The sequence below is a fragment of the Cupressus sempervirens genome, chromosome 2 (genome assembly GCF_028749045.1).
Source record: "Cupressus sempervirens isolate cs-2001-9-10 chromosome 2, ASM2874904v1, whole genome shotgun sequence".
NCBI lineage: Eukaryota > Viridiplantae > Streptophyta > Pinopsida > Cupressales > Cupressaceae > Cupressus > Cupressus sempervirens.
The window spans coordinates 774,456,655-774,473,938 of record NC_143119.1 but is presented as its reverse complement, the minus strand read 5'-3'; the positions used below and the strand labels follow the sequence as shown (position 1 = coordinate 774,473,938).

The window sequence follows — 17,284 nt, the reverse complement described above, 5'->3', positions numbered from 1 at the left end:
AGATCCCCATGTGTCCTACAAAGATAAATTGTGGAAAGATCATGTATCCCCAACTCATATCCCCACATAAATGAATTCTAGAAAGACCATGCATTCCCAATGTATGTCCCACGTGAAATAATTCTAGAAAGACTGTGCAATCTCAATTGATACCCCAAATAAATGTATTCTAAAAATAACCACACATCCTCAAATTTGTAATGAGTTCTAAGAAGATCCTAGATTCCCAACTTATAGAAATTACTTTCAAAGAGACTTGGTCCCACGAGCATCAAGGGGTCCATAAGGCCAATTTGGCAGGAAATATTTAAGAAAACACAACCCCTCTTTTGTTATTATGTCCATAAAGGACAAGACAATATAATTTATCATCAAAACTTGCTATCTGTTATAGTAAGTTGGCCCACTCATGTGTAGATGAAGAAATTTTCAAAATCTTGTCAATTCCAATGCCAACATTAAATCAAACTATATTGAATGAATGAACATGCGTCAAAAGTTGTTTTTCTTTTTTGATGGACATTTGTCTATGGGCTAAACCTCTTTAGCTAAGAGTTACGAACTCAAGAGTATCCATCTCTACCTAATTTACTCATGGCATGTGATCCGAACCTCATCCTTTTTAGATATCAGAAGGCTTGATCTCTAGGGTACTCGTTAAGAACATTTCAACTCCACCAATTGACAAAAGACATATTGATATGAACGAAAGATTTTAATAATGTCTAATTGACCTAAAGAATTTCCATGCCCTCGGATAGAAAAACCAAGAGTCCCATCAAACTTAAAATCAGACTTGATTGGCATTAGGAATTTGTCATAAGAAACCCATCTTTTTCCAAAAAGCCAAGCAAATTTGATGGGAATAAGTAATTTCTTGGAAAGTGCGGGTAAGGACCGGAAGGGATGTGCATGGAGGACCACTACTGCCACTTGCGAACTACATAAGCGTGCCGTCACATTCCTTCTATCTTATTCTTATTATTATTATTATTTTAAGATTTTAAGATGTGTGGGCAACAACTTCCCCTTCCCCACAGCGCGAAAGTTAAATAGTCCTTCTGTTTTGCAGGCGAACAGTCAAAATTACCCTTTCCGTTCCGGACCCTCCCCATCACTGGTCGATTTCTTTACACATCGCCTCAAGCCTTTTCGCAGGTACATGCTACTCACCGAATCATGATTTTTTTATTTGCTTTTCGTTATTCTGTTTGATCTTTGTGATTTATGCTCGTAATTCTGTTTCAGAGCTGAATATTTGTCTCTGAAACCTTTGTTTGATGAGAATATTTGTTTCTGAAACGTTTTTGGAAAAAAATGGAAACGTTTCTCTGAAACGCTTGTTTAATGTAAATAATGTTATCTGCTAGTTGAGGATTGAGTTGAATTTTAAAGATTTTCCATTAAAAACTGTGCTAATGGACAATTTGTTCTCCTCGTAATCGAATCTTGTTTGATGAAAATGTCCTCTGTTAAATGAGGTTTTAGTTCTCTGCTGAAGAATTTTAACGAAAAATTGTCATGGGCAATTGGTCTCCTTGTAATTGGAATTTTTTTGGTGAAAATGTTGTGTGTGAGTGGATAATCTAGTCTACCGTTACAGTTTGTTAAAGCTTTTTCATCAAGTTCACTGTAATAGACAATTTTTGATCCTTGTAAATGAAATTTGTTTGATGAAAGTGTTGTCGTTATTTGAATGTAAATTTGTTTTCATGAAAATTATTGTAAAATACAATTTGTTCTCCTTCTTTGACGAAAATGTTGTCTGTTATTTGAGAATTTTTAATTGGCTGTTAAAGTTTTATCATGAATATTATTACAATAGGCAATTTGTTCTCCTTGTAATTGAAATATGTTTGATTAGAATGCTGTCCGTCAGTTGAAGATTTAATTATTGTAATACAAAATTTACTCTTTGCAGATGAAATTTGTTTGATTGGAGAAAGGGTTTATTAGTGGGGACGATATTTGAATACATCCCTCAAACGAGTAGGGTCAAAGAAAACAAAGTTGTTATGCAGGTCAATAATATTGTATTTGACTAGTTTGTGTGACGAATTTCGAGAAATGATATTTTCTAATTTCAACGAATCTTAAATTATGAGCTTCAATTTCAAGAGAGAACGATTTGAGCCGAATTTAGAGGACTTAGACATTACAGAAGGAAGAATTTTTCTGCAAACAATAACAATTCAGAACAAATTCTGCTGCTGAAACAATTGTATTTCATTAGGTTGTGTTGTGTGATGAGTTTTAAGGAAATGATCTTCTCTAATCTTTCCTACTCTAGCTTCAATTTCAACAGATAAAGCTTTGAACCAAATTACACAATTCAGTCATCAGAGAAGAAAGAATTTCTCTGCATACAATAACGATTCGGAACAATTTCTGCTGCCTAAACACACATTAATTTTTAAGCGGGAGTAAGTTAAACTTCTGAACCGCAATCTTTGGCTAGAGTCGAAATTGTTTTTGATTTGAAGGTCAAGGATCTTGTATTTGACTAGGTTGTGTGAGGAATCTTTAGAAATGATATTGCCTAATCATTCCGAGTCTCAATTTTATGCATTTCGATATCAAGAGAGATTTTTTTGAGCCAAATTATAGGACTCGTCAACAGAGAAATAATTGCTCTGTATACAATTACGATTCAGAAAAAATCCTGCTGCTTAAACAATTGAGTTAACCAATTTAATGAAGTCTGCAGCAGCATGGACCCGGGCTGTGAAACTTCATTTCCTGGTCAATCCAATACAGCGAAAACCTTGAATCCCATCCGTGAAATTAAACTGCAATTTCTAGTTAAGGCGCTGAACATAAGCAAATGGGATTTTTAGATGATTTTTTTCTTGACGGCTTACGCTATTGCTAATAACGATTCTGGAAAGCTAATGTGACGGAACTGGGTTTAATGGAAATCATCGTTCTCTAATTTTCTTACCCGGAGCTGTGCATTAACTATAGGAGCAATTTGCGTGACTGCATGTTATGCTAATTAATACCAATTAAAACTGATCTTCTGAATCCAATTTTTGTGGAGAACGCAATTAAGAAGTGTTATTTTGTACGAGGAAGTACCGGTGCATACTTGCCTCCCACGAATTTGGTCGTAGGCATTTTCGAACCAAACAACAAAAACTTCAATAAAGAAATAGATCATCTGCACTTCAAAAATATTAGAGTCAAAGTCCACTCCATGGAATCTCATTTTATTAGTAACTTATTTAGAATTTGATTCAAAAATATTGGAGTCAAAGTCCACTCCATGGAATTTCATTTTATTAGTAACTTATTTAGAATTTGATTCTAAGGAAGGTTTTTTTAATATACTGTGTTGTGTGTTGTGTTGGATGTGGAGTTTGACTTTAAAAAATTAGTATAATTTATTTAGAATTTGATTCTAAGGAAGGCTTTTTTATATCTTGTGTTGTGTTGGATGTGGAGTTTGACTTAAAAATTTAGTAGTTGAATCTTGATAACAATATCATATTAAATATTTCTCACATAACAATTGTTTTTGATATATTAGATTATGGTTTTTACAAGATCAATTTCAAAGTTGATCTAGAACATTAGATAAATTTAGGTCATCATTATTTAGTCTTTAATCCTAAATGTATGTAGAACAATTATTTTCTTAACAAAAATTAAAACAACCCTTTCATGATCTAGTGTCTACTTGTTCTTTCTTTACAAGATACCTCCTTTCACTAACAACATTCCTTTCACACTTAATAGAAGTAAGATGAGCACACATTAGCTAAACTTGCTTTGCTTTTCTACAAACTAAATCTAAAGTTTCTTTGCCAACTAATAAGAAATAAATATCAATGTAGACATCACACAATACATTCTCAACAAACTCATCCTCTATATATTTTTGAATAATAATTTTTTTGATAGGTTATAATAATCGTATTAATCACAAGTAAAATACTCTAATATAATTCATTCGTAGAAAAATATCTAATAATAAGAGTAGTCTTCCTTATAATTATTATTATAGTGAATAAAGGTATATAAAAGTTAATTTAAATACATTAATAATTTGTATTGCATCAATTTATTTATTTGTAATAAAATCTTCTATACATTATTTTGTTCTTTGTATTTGTATTTTCTTTATTTTAGTACACTAGAATTTAGTGATAGCTTATTATTAAAAAATATTATAAATTATTTCACTTTTTTTATAGAAAAAAAAGTTAAGTTCATAATGGAATTGAAATCTTTCTCTAGAAAAAAAGAGAAATTTAATTGCAAGTACTCTTTTATGATATTCATTTTCTAAATATTTAGTTATCATGTTTTTGGAGAAAAAGCTTAAGGAATTTAAAATGATGGTAACTTCATTAGCCCAACCTCTCTGGTGTAGTGGTCAAGCTTGAGGTCGTGAGTTGCCTCTGTGGTCTTGGGTTCAAGACTTCCCTAGGTTTGAATGGTACACGTGCTACGGCATGTGCGTGTACCACAAAAAGGGATTAATTTCTCCCCTCTCACCCCAAAAATGGGTTGTTGGATGGGTAGTAGAGACATCTCCTTGGTTTCAAAAAAAAAAAATGATTAATCATAACTGATATTTTTCTTCACATGAAGCAACAAAGTAATAGTAATAAGGATAGGTTAATTTGACACTAGTATGATTGTATTGGGATTTTTAATTGTAGGGTAATTTTGAAGGGCATACTTTAGAACCATAAAATATTCACAAGATTGTTGTATCTTTGTATTTTTTTTTAAATTTATTATGATATTTATTGTTAATTATATAATATGTCTTAATTCCCTTTCTATATACATGACTTGTCTTGGTAGTTTAGGGAAGTCAAATGATTAAGTGAGGGTACTTTTAAAAAATAAAATATGTAAAGTTTTTATATCAAATCTATAAAATTAGTTAGTTATTTCATATAATATTATGAATTTTAGATTAAAACTCATGAGAATATGAATGGAAAATTGAGAAGTATTTATTTTTTCAATTTCTTTGATTAAAATGAAGGGATTGGAAAGAATTTATTTTGTCAAATTGATCTAAGACATGATTTCAATTTCATATCATTTATGATGTTGGAACTCTACACTTAACATGTCTTATTCCTTAATAGACTAACTCAATGCCAATCAAATTGACTCGTAAATGAAGGACCCATCAACAAATTCCAATACTTGAGGTAGATAATTAGGGGAAGCGCACCAATTGGTGCCCATGTTCCAATTACTGTTGTTTTAAAGTTGACAAAAATTTCATATGGGTTCTTTTTGTGTGAGAAATGTTTTGGAGTTTGAATAGTTTTGAAATTCTTTGTGGGTTGAATTCATGCCATGTTCTACCCTTTGTGGTAATGTCTTAACTTACAAAAGTGATACAAATTGTACAAGAATAACTCCATTGGTTTGAGACTACAAGGACTAGTGCTATCACTAAATCTATAATATTAATTGTTCTATTGGATTAGCTATATTAAATCATGGTTTGGTGATAGATCATGTTGTAACCATATCTATCTTCCATTATAAGCCATAGCTCATGTAGGTTGATTTCACTTTCATAAGTCACATGTTTAGGAGACACAAAATCTAATGTACATTATGTTTTTGTTTGATACCAAAACTTATTTTCTACATTTCACATTGTCATGATCACAAAAGTCATTTCTAATTCTCATCTAGGGGAGAGGACCTAAAATTTGAGCACTCTAATATCGTGCTTCTCAAGATCTTATGTGGAAAATTTAAATTACTTTCAATATTTTAAAATAATTCATTTGATAAGCTCCCTTAATATAACTAAGGTTTCAAGGCCACATCATCAAATACAATTCCACATATGCTTGTTTTTTGCCACAATGTTTGAAAAGGCCTAAAAATCTTGAGACATATTCTTGTGCACTTTGTTGGGACTCAAAACTAAAGCACTGATGTTGAGTACAATTCTGAAAATTGAGTCTAATCAAGCCCCTATAAGAGCTTTTCATGCATATGTACTTGGCTATCATTTTGAGGCCTATGATGTGTTTCATATTTTTAACACCTTTCATTCAGTACATGCATGTGTCTTATGATGATAAATTGTCATTTTGAATCATTCTATGAAGTGTCATTTTGAACATTGCTTAAATTTGCATTTTTACCCAAGTGCCAAACAACGACAAGAAGCCTAGTTTGCATTTGAATATCTTGCACCTAGTTAAGTTTCATGACTTGCCACTTTGGGAGTATTTAGTATGCATATTAGAGAACCTATGTTTTAGATTTCAAGTTGTTTTGACATGTTTTGACTAGGTTTTGAATCCCTTAAAGTTGGTTGTTTATTGTTAACTTCGACCCAGTTGACCATATTGAGAAATTTCTTTTTGAGTTGCATTCTAGGGTTAGAGACATGCTATGTTCTAGATTTGAGTTTATGACGAATCCATATGAATAGTTTTGAAACACGATTCCAAATGTAATTTTTGAAGTTTTACTAGTATCTAAGGGCTCGTTTGGTTGCGGGCATAGGAATGGAGAATAGGCATGTAATATTGGGAATAGGAATGGCTATTCCAATAACAGGTATTTTTTGGAATGTGTATAAGCTCATTTTAGAGGCAAAATGGGAATACGTATTCCTATTCCCTCTTCCAAGTGACAAACCAAACAGAAAATGGAAAACGTATTCTAACTTTTCTATTCCTATTCCAGCAACCAAACGGGCCCTAAAAGTGCAAATTTATCGATAGCCCTATTTGGGATGTGATAAATTTGTATCTATTATAGTTTGAGCCAAACAGATTGTACTACCGTGTTCTACTCTAAAAATACTATAAGTATGCCAATTTTCAAGTCTTGGCGAATCCTTTTGCACACTTTCCTAGGTTCATTCTGTTTGTGAAAATTATTGTTCTGCTAGTGTTCCCAGTTCTGCATTTCCAAGTACCCAATTGTGCCCACTTGCCAAATTTGTCCTATTATTTGCCATAATCTTGAATCACAGACTTATATTCTCCACATGCCATTGAATCAACACCCAGGATTTCAGGTCCCTAAGTGACCTTTTGTTTAGTTTTCAAAGCCAAAATGGAATGCACTTTTATTATTTTTTTACCATGTTTGATTGCAGGCAGTTTCAAGTGAGCAACTTCGACGGTCAATATCTTTGGACCTATTTGTCATCACGAGGCATACATTTCTAGGATGATAGTGGGAATGATAGAGAGTATGAGTGTAAGATCTCAAGGCCCGATGGTTTGATTCAGTCAGTTTTTAAGACCGGTCTTGAGCCCTCCTGGCATAGAATTCACACTTTTTAGAAAAGGAAACAATGTTTTAAAAATATTTAAATAGTGATCCAAATTGATTTCATTCAGTTTGAAAAGGTCAGTCAATAGATTCTAAGAGGTTCGGTTGTTTGAAATGTAAATTTTGTTTAGCCAGACCCGCTTTGGGGGCCAACTGGTTCCATCAGACAAATAAGGCTTTGGAGGTGGAAAGTATTTTTAGCTCTGAGGTTAGCATTGGTTTTGCTATTAATATGAATATATGGTCTTTTGAGATCAAATGGGTATGTGAGACTAAACACATAATGTTCAATAAAGGATGTATTTTAATTTTCTAGGGAAGTCCAAGGCTTTACAATTATTGAAATACATCTCAACAATGAATCCCACACTAAAGCTACTCTTTAAAAGTCTTTCTCATGAGATGTGTGTTGTAATTTTTCTATTAGTTGGATAGAGGCTAATCCATTTGATAGTGGTGTGCCACTTGTCATGACAACAACCAAATTGAAAAGGCTTTAAGAGGGTGGTTTTCTTGACATGAACTTCTTCATTAGTGAAATGGAATTTGAGTAAAGGAAGTGTTCGCATCATTTTTGTAACCCGAGCCAAATTTCAAGAGTTTCTTTTGAAGATATAATGTGAATGCATCCTATTGCAAAGCTAAAGAAACATCTTACACCTATTTCACGAGGTTTCCTATTATGAGATTTCCATTAAGGGATTGGGCCTTAACTTGAATGGGGTAGTTGGTGATTATGCTACTCATAACGGATTTGATCCTAGAGAAGGATCAAAATTGAAGTTGGAACCTTAGACATGGATTAAGATCATTGGGCTTCGATTAGGATTATGGAGATTTGAAATGAATTCTAATTTCTAATTTGGAACTTGGAATCAAGAATTCAGATTTCCTAACTTTTAGGATCAGATTTATGGATTTGCAGTCCTATAATTGGATTTGAAAGTGGAAATTAGATTTTGGAGGAGGAAGGTGGGTATGGTGGATGTTCTTGAACTAAAAGTTGGGAAGTGTGATAATCCATTTTTTTGTAAACTTGGAATGACAATTTGGAGACAGAGCGAAATTCCCATCTCATCCGATCTACACACCAAGAAACCCACATTTGGTGAGGAAGATGAAATTGGGATGGGATGCAGGTTGTGTTCAAAGTTTGCAAGCATGTATAAACACAAATGAAATTGTTTTATCTTCTAGTATGCACAACAACCTTGTCCAATTTGCAAAATGCATGCACAAAATCCTGATAGCATGGATTGGGAGATGCTTTGTTAACCCTTTACGTGGTACTTGAAAAAATGACAGATTTTGTTCTTTGTCAGAGGGAGAGCGGCAACATATAAGTCAAGTGGTGTTATTGTCATCATTTCCTGTGATCCAATTTCTATAGTTTTACACATGGTCAAAGATAAGTTTGGCAAATCAGAGGGAAATAACCAAATGGACGAGTCTATTAGTAGCAGAATATTCAATGACAACTCTATCCGATTTTCTCAGCTTGGTAAGTATCGTGCAAAGAGAATATCACCATTAATGAAGAGGTGAGGTTTGTTTCAGGATTTTCATCATGGTTTTAGCACAAGGAAACATTGATTGATGGAATGACTCATGCACTGCTACATGGTTCTCATGTCATTGTTGTTCATTGCCTGTGATATAGATGGGAGCGAAATGTTATTGGAAAGAGTTGTGAAGGAGAATATGCAACTTCATAAGATGAGTATGGCCTCCACGTGCTATCGAATGCAACAATTTTCTTCCTTCATTGTCCCTCTATTATGGGAGAACCATTGTGTTTGCTAACATTTTCAATCAATGTGCAAAGAATGGGGAAGCATTTATCCCACATTGCTTGTGTTGAGGGCCTTTATAACATTTTTATACCTCAACACACAAGTGGTTAGTGTCTAAAGCAATTTTCTTTATGACACAAGGCAATGCACATGCATGGGCCCCAGTTAGCTTAGTGGAAAGGTAAGCAAAATTTTGACTAGATATATAGGTGTTTTGAAATGACATGGCAACTTGCAGGTCAATCAGAACTTGACATGTGGCAGTAGGCCTAGACAACTAGGCAATGATGTAGATGAATAGGAATGTGACATGTGGCACACATCCAAATGTGGGCACAGTAGTCACGCAGTATGTGGTTAGTATGGTGGTTAGCAATTGGCAATTCTGAAGGCGCGAAGTGATTAAGGTTAGTAGTGGTCGTGCGATTAGCGATTAAAGTGGCAGTTAGTAGTTGGCAGTCCTAACGTTGTGAAGCAATTAGTTTGGTGGTTAGTTGCATGGCCAATGGTTAGATTGGTGGTTAAAGGCTAACAGTTTTGACGTCACAACTAACCACTAGCGGTTAGTTGCATGATCACCACTATTTGCAAGTAATTAGTGTTAAGAGCTTCAAAGCTGTGAAATGACGACATGTGGCATTGGTAGAAATGATGTGGAGGAGGTGCCAAATGGATGTTGATATCATTGGTGATTGAGCAGAGATCAACCAATCCGAGCACCACGTGGCAAGTTCGGTCAACCATGTTAGACTTGAAGTGAAAATGAAGGAAAAAATGCCAAGTTGCAAAAAATGATCTTTTATTCATTTCCTTCATTTTGAACATGCATGCATTTTAAATGAAATTGGTTTACATTGTATAGTTTGAACTTTGGGTTAAATTAATTTTTTTACAAATTAAAGGCCTATAAATCAGTTTTTGAACCTACAACTTCTTCCAAATGCCCTGGGCATGTTTTGAGGCCAATATAGGACTATTATATATCGTCAGAAAGATCTTGGTGTCTACTTTCCAGATGTGCCATCAGATCTTGCATAGGTATCAGTGGAAATCAATTATAATGAGTTTTGTCCGAGGTACTCTATTTCAGTTGCATTCTGGCATGAGCAGTTCATATTCAGTTTTTGGCTAAATGGTTAAAATGGGTATGGACCAAATTTAGAAAGGGTCTAAGCAATGATATTGTTTTTTCTCCAAATAAGTTTGGTAGAGGTTTTGGCAATTTTTGTCAACAATATAGATACTTTGTTAGAAAGGGGCTTTTCTCATCATTCTTGGAGATATTTTCAGAGTTTGTTATGGCAATGATAGGATTTGATCTGGTTTTCAGTTGAAGAGAGAAGAGAGAGGTTTGGCTTCAACAAATGGAAGGATTTCAAGTGGACAAATGGCATCATTAGATTAGATTCGAGATTCCTTCCCTCTTCTATATCTTTCTTTCTTCTCTCATTGTATAGGGTTGGTTCCAGAGTATTGAGCAAAGCTCTACTTGTGATTCGACCATCCTTCTTCAACATTTCTCTCTTGTATGAACAACAATGATGAAGTATAGAATATATTTCTAGTTTATGGTGTGTTTTATGAGTCTTTCATGCATCTTGAATGTACTTGTTTCAAAAGAATGAATACAAAGAATAATAAATTACTTAGTTTCATTCTAATTATTGTCTCATGTCTTTGTTGTTTGCAATCTTTTGTGATCTATGGACAAAGAACATAGATCCAATTACATCTCATTTTGAGCTATATATCTTGATGTGTTTTTCTTTTGGTTCAAAAAATCATGTAAATGCTTGATACATCTTGATAGGGTTGTGAATTTCATGAGAAGAATATTTGATGAGTATGAGGTTCAGTTTGAATGTTGATATCTGATTCACAAAGTGAGAAGATAGATCATTAAAACCTGATGTATGTTGTGATTTGTGCAATACCCAATGGATAGGGCACTCATCAGCTACATGATCAATTTAGCTTGTTTGTTGCATACGTGGGTTATGCTGATTCAAAGTCAAATATCAATTGTTCGTTTTTCCTTTCTGTTAAGGAGTTGAAAGGATACCATCACTTAGCTTGTGGATTTCATAGGTTTTGTAACTTGCTATTGCATAAGAGAAATAAGGGTTTAATCTGCTTTGTACAGATTCAGATGTATGCTTTGAACTGGTACCACGTGAATGAATCTAAAGGTCTACCCACCTAGATTTTGCAGAGCTTGAACTAGGAGTTCAACCTTATAATTGGCCTGGGTTCTTGACAAATTGTGTCCATCATAGGAGATAGCTTCCCTTAGATGCAATCGTGTCTTGGCTACTTGGTAGTTGAAATCACTACTAAATTAGGAGCCAACACATTCAACCATGTTTGTTGGTGCACAAATGTTTCTTAACATGATTGGATTCTTTTTAGACTAAGTAATGTAAATTTCATTCAATTATAGGTAGTTGTCAACACTAACAACTTTAAAGTCACAATTATTGGTGTAGCATTGTAGAAAATATCTGACATTAAACCAACAAGTTTCATGTAAGCGTACTTGGAATACAGTTATTTTCTTTTAGGTTATCCAATTCTTTGACAAACATAAGTTCACTAATATATAATATTTAAAAATATTTATGGCTCTTTCTTTAACTCTATTTTTTAGTTAATTTGAACTAAGCACGAAACTTTGACGCATACACTAAAACTCACATTGCAAAATTCTCATCCTTATTCACTATGAAGATTCATAACTTTCTCTAGGTCTTCTTTTAGTTACCATTATCTTTATGCATCTAAAACATGGTTTTAATTAAGAAGAATTTTAGGCTCATTTTTAATTACTAACATAATATTTTATTTTTAAATAAGGATGTTTACCACACTTTATCTAGAGTATGTTGAAAATGTTGACATTGCATTTTCACCATTTGAAAAAATTAATTTAAAATATTAAACAAAGTATTCTAATCGATTTCAGAGTTGTATTAGACTAAAATATGAGGAGTCGACATTGTTTATGGTTATTTTAAGTAAAAAATGGAATAGGAGTAGGGAGAGATAATGTGTATTAAGGTTAAAGATTGTAAGAGTTGTAGATGACTAAGAAGACATGAGGAGGTCTAGAGTATTGATAATAAACTGAAAAGGTTTATGATTTTTTATGACTAATGGTGTGCTTTTACTGTGGTGGCATCCTCCAAGGTGCAATAATGTCTCTTTAGGCATGGTAGTCTTTATAGACATAATAATATCCTCTACACATTTTGGATAGACTTACAACTTTATTTGAAGGGAAAAGTGGTCTTAAATACTTTTTGGAATATACACCAGTCAAATCCCAAGGTTGATTCAATACTAGGTTGTAGCATAAAGCTATATCTGACTTGTGGGTCACTTCCAAAATCTTGGAGAATTTAACATTTAACCAAATATAGACACACATTACATTTTACATTTGATCGATGTTTTTTTTCTCATTGAGGAAAAGCTCAAAGAGATGGTACAAAAAACCATTTTATTATATATAATGCCCTATGGCCCTTCAATTAAACTCATGTTTAAGTGGCAAATGGTTCCGTTTATTCCATAAATTAGTTTTTGATTTGAAAATGAAGTGTTAGTTCATGCCACTTCTTTTCCTCTACACATTCAAGGGTAGGAAAATGAGGAAATCAAGAACATTGCATTCAAAGGTTAACCACGAAACCCTAAAAGTATACATAATTGAAACTCATCGTAACCATTATGTAGCAATTGAAATACAATGCATAAAAACTAAAAACTGAAAACCAAATGCACTCCTCAATTGGGCTTTACTATCCTTTCCTCCTCATAATGTTGGTATGTAGCTCCTATAATGCATTGCACTTAACCATGAAAGGAAAAAAATGATAATGGCAAGAATATTTGAAAAGATTACAACATGGCTTAGAAATAAGAGTAAAATGAGTGTAATTTGTAAAGTTTTGGAACTTGAATGATTAGATTATGATTGAAATCCAATCAATGATCAAGATTGCCTTTCATTACTCCAAATTAGAAAATGCAAGATTTATGACAAATTGAATTGTAGATATGGAAAGGGACATAATTATGGTAAATTAACTAATGATTTTGGTAAATGATATATTATGACAAATACTGAGAAAAGCATGACAAGAAATGAATTTGGCAAATGACGAATTGAATTACAAATTATTAGTGCATTTAGAAAATGATAAGTCATAACAAATTGAAGAGTGATTTGGGGAAGATAAATTAGTGGGAGATATTAGTGGGAATGTCATATGAGAAAATTAAGGTCCCGTTTGGCTGCCGAAATAGGAATAGGGGAATAAGAATAGCTATTCTTGAATGAAAATGGGGGTACGTATTCCTATTCTTTGTTTGGTTCAACTAGAATTTGATGGGGAATTTGCAAACCCAAAAATTTATGTTTTCTAAAATAAATAAAACTAGATTAGGAATACGTATTCAAATTCCACCTATTTGGGTGGAATTGCAAAACCTCATTTTTGGGCTAAAATCAAAATATGTATTCCTATTTTATTTCGTATTCCAAATCCGATTTGGTGCATCCAAACGAAGAGTTCAAAATTTTAAGAATTTACATATGCCTATTTTGCTTGTATTCCCATTGCCAAACGGGCCCTAAGGGAACTCTTATATGAGGGAGAAGTGGGAAGAGAGAAAATTTAGGGACTTTAACATGACTTAGAAATGAGAGGAAATTTTTAAAAATTATTAGTTCCCCCACATTTTAGTAAATCAAGTAATCAATTAAATAAATTTAATTAATTATGGTAAAATGGAAGAGTGATAAATAAATACAATTTATTTACCAAGACATGAGAGCTCACGATAAGGGGTTGAATTAATGGTTATTCAACCTTAATGAATTAATTAACTAGCACGATCCTTTAATTGGATAGGTGAAGGACATATTGATAGTATATGATGAAAATTAAAGGATGAATATTAGTGATTAATTAAACATTTATTATTATTTAATTAATGAGGAGTGACACACTATCATTGAATGATAAAGATGAAACACACAATATAGAAAAATGAGCAAAAAAAGGAGGCCATATACGCCAATTTTTAGCATCTACAATTAATTGTATTTGAGGGCAAAAGGGGTATTGAAGACTAAATTTGAAATCTATCTTGATCAAACCCTTGGGCTAATTATAACTATACAACTCCAACTTACTTGGGGTCTATTTTGGACGCCTTGAAAATTGACCACATTTGGACACCAAGCACTCTTGAACTTTGACTAAAGATATTATTTTTGAATAAAGAAAAACCTTATATTGAAGGATAATATTTTAACAAAATACATTTCATTATAAATGTTGCTAAATAGTTTTTAGTTGTAGGATCTTCAATTCAAGGTGCCCAAGTGGCCATTGACTCCTTCAATTCTACATGTAACATATTTTTAGACAAAAACAATTGTTTTAAGCCATAATTTCTATTATCAAATGAGGCCACTGTGATACTAAAAATATGTGAATGTAGCCTACAAAGTAGGCTTTACAATAAATCTAGGTTATTATATTATATTCTATTTATTATTTTGATTTCTCTCATATAATGACTCATCTAGTCAATCTAAGTATGTATTAGGTATGTCCTTGTATATTCCATTCTTTCATTTGTTATGTGTTTTTCTTTCTTGTGCATGAATTTCCTTCAAACTACACTCTTCCTTTCTACCTATCAGACTTTCAAAGTCATATGTTCTATTATGCTTACTACTTGACCTATAATGCCTTGTCCTATCATTTGAGTCTTGTCTATGGTTGATCATTGATCCTTAATGTTCCTTTATATGTTTCCATGCCCTTCTTTACTACTTAGTGCATGTTGTTTTGGTCATGGTGGTACATATCTTTGGCACCATAATTTTCAAAATGGAACCTATTTGTGCCCATGATCATTAATCAAATTTGGATTCATGGGTAAAATTGGTGGCCAACTTGTTTATATGTAGAGGATATAAAATAATATTCTTGTTTAATTTCGAAGCATCTTCCATACTAATTCAATTCCTTTCTTGCATTGCAATCATATGACAAAACCCTTGGTGTGGACATAGATTCGACGACACTATATTGTTTTGATTCAATATTGTTGATATTGTAGTAACTAATTGTAGAACTAGTTAATATTACACAATCATTATTATATTAAGATAGAGCATAGAATTTGCATATCTACATTACTATTCATTATAATAAGAAGATGACAATTAGTTATTTTCTTTACCATTCAAAGTATGTTGGTTATTATTGACACACAAATAGTAGTTTGTAGATTTGATTTAACTAATATTTGAGAGTATCGCTAGTCAAAATGATAAGTGTTTGTGAAAGATTAAGCATTGAAGTTACATAATTGTTTTGGCCTAGGGTTATTATGCATCTATATATAGATTTATTACCTAACATAAAAACCTTTGTTATACATATTGGAAGACAACAAACAAATATTAATACGAAATATAACTATCCTTTGTATGATATTATATTTCATTAATAATAAGGCAAGAGCCTACAACACAACAGTAAATTGTGAGCCTCTTATCAAAGAGGTCTTGGGTTCGAATCTACTCACCCTTAATGAATAATAATATTAATCAATCACACCACATAATAATTAATCTTGGCTTCAACCTCTTATCGAAAAATAAATAAATAAATTTCATTAATATAATACAAATAATTCAAGTTATATAAAAATAATTATACTTAATGGGAAATATGTTTAAATTATAGTTCATTTCAATAATAAATAATAAATAGGATGCACAACTAAAAATTGCAAAAAACATGTAACTTAAGCATAAATATTAGTTCTATAGTTTACGAGATTGTGAAAAACAATATAATTTCTTGATTGAAGTATTAGGTATGGGGAAATATTACTCTTTATGAATACTAAAACTACAAGACATTGTGTATTGTCAAATATATTTAAACAATTCATGTTGTTTTAAAAAAAATAGAAAATAGTTTTTAATTTATATTTTAGGAAATCTGATAGATGCTAGTTTCGAGAAAAAGAAAAAAACCTAGATAAAGGGCTCAATTTATTTGTGAGAGCTTCATAGAGTTATAATAATAAGTCTCCACTTAGCTTGCAGTTTAGTCATTGAGACTTATAATTTAAATATTACTTAAATAAGATTTGTAATGTAGACATGTTCTTAGTAAAATATCCATAATCTATTTTATGAAAACCAAGATCCTAGTATTTATATACAATCATATGTTCCTACCCTTGAGAACCAAATTCCTCCAATTCACAGTTGAATAGAAGAAAGAGGGACAAATGCAATAAATTAGCTTAAAATACTTAATCAAATTGGTTGTGGTTGAACTCCATATTGTTGCTTGCAGGCCTCCTCTCTCTCAACATTGAAAATATGCACCACATGAATGAATGAAGAATTTTAACGACGTCCACGAGACCAATAACCTATGAGACCACAGGCCAAAAAATGCAAACTTACTCCATATTCCTTTCAAGATTTGATCTCCTGCAATGAATCTTGATAATCAAATTTATAGCCTGCCTCATCTTATCCTCTTCAAATAAATTATGCATGGTTATGCCCACCACCAAGATGACCCCGTAATGGACCCAAATGTACGCATAAGCCATGCACTCAATGAGAAAGTGTCATTGAGTTTCAACAACCCCTTTTTGTTAAAACCTGTAGATCCTTTCCTCTCATTCCTCTGTAGGCCCTTTCCATCTACACGTTTCACATATGAGATGATACGACATGGTCCTCGACTGAGTTGCTAACACTGTAGCCTTGCCATTAATAGCTTACCCAAGATAATCTTGATCCCCATGCCTCTTGGAAGGTTGAACACTTTGATATAATGTAGCTTTATCTACCCTATGTTACATTGTGCCCCCATATTTTACTAAAGACTTCCCATCATCGTCAAAAGACGTTGAATTTTTGTAAGAAAAATGAACATGACTATTTATTAAAATAAAATAAAGCATAGTTATAATAAGTAGAAAATGGAACTAGAAAGTGTATGGTAATTAGAGCAATACATAGAGGTCACACAACAAGCACCATATTTGAAAAAGGACAAATATTAAAGCAAAGATTTTTTTTGTGAAATAAATGATGGACAAATGGTAAAAATAATGTTAGATAATTTCTTAGGGATATTACACTATCTATTAAAACC

At 32.4% G+C, this 17,284-nt stretch overlaps 1 protein-coding gene across 1 annotated transcript in view; it reads left to right on the top strand.

Annotated features, from left to right (window-relative positions):
• Nucleotides 1–974: 974 nt before the first annotated feature.
• Nucleotides 975–17,284, top strand: part of NSH3 (inosine-uridine preferring nucleoside hydrolase family protein) — a 238,367-nt gene continuing 222,057 nt past the window's right edge. The window contains exon 1 of the mRNA XM_089815550.1: nt 975–1,158. The gene's annotated coding sequence lies outside the window, so the exon portion shown is untranslated. The remainder of the gene's footprint in view (nt 1,159–17,284) is intronic.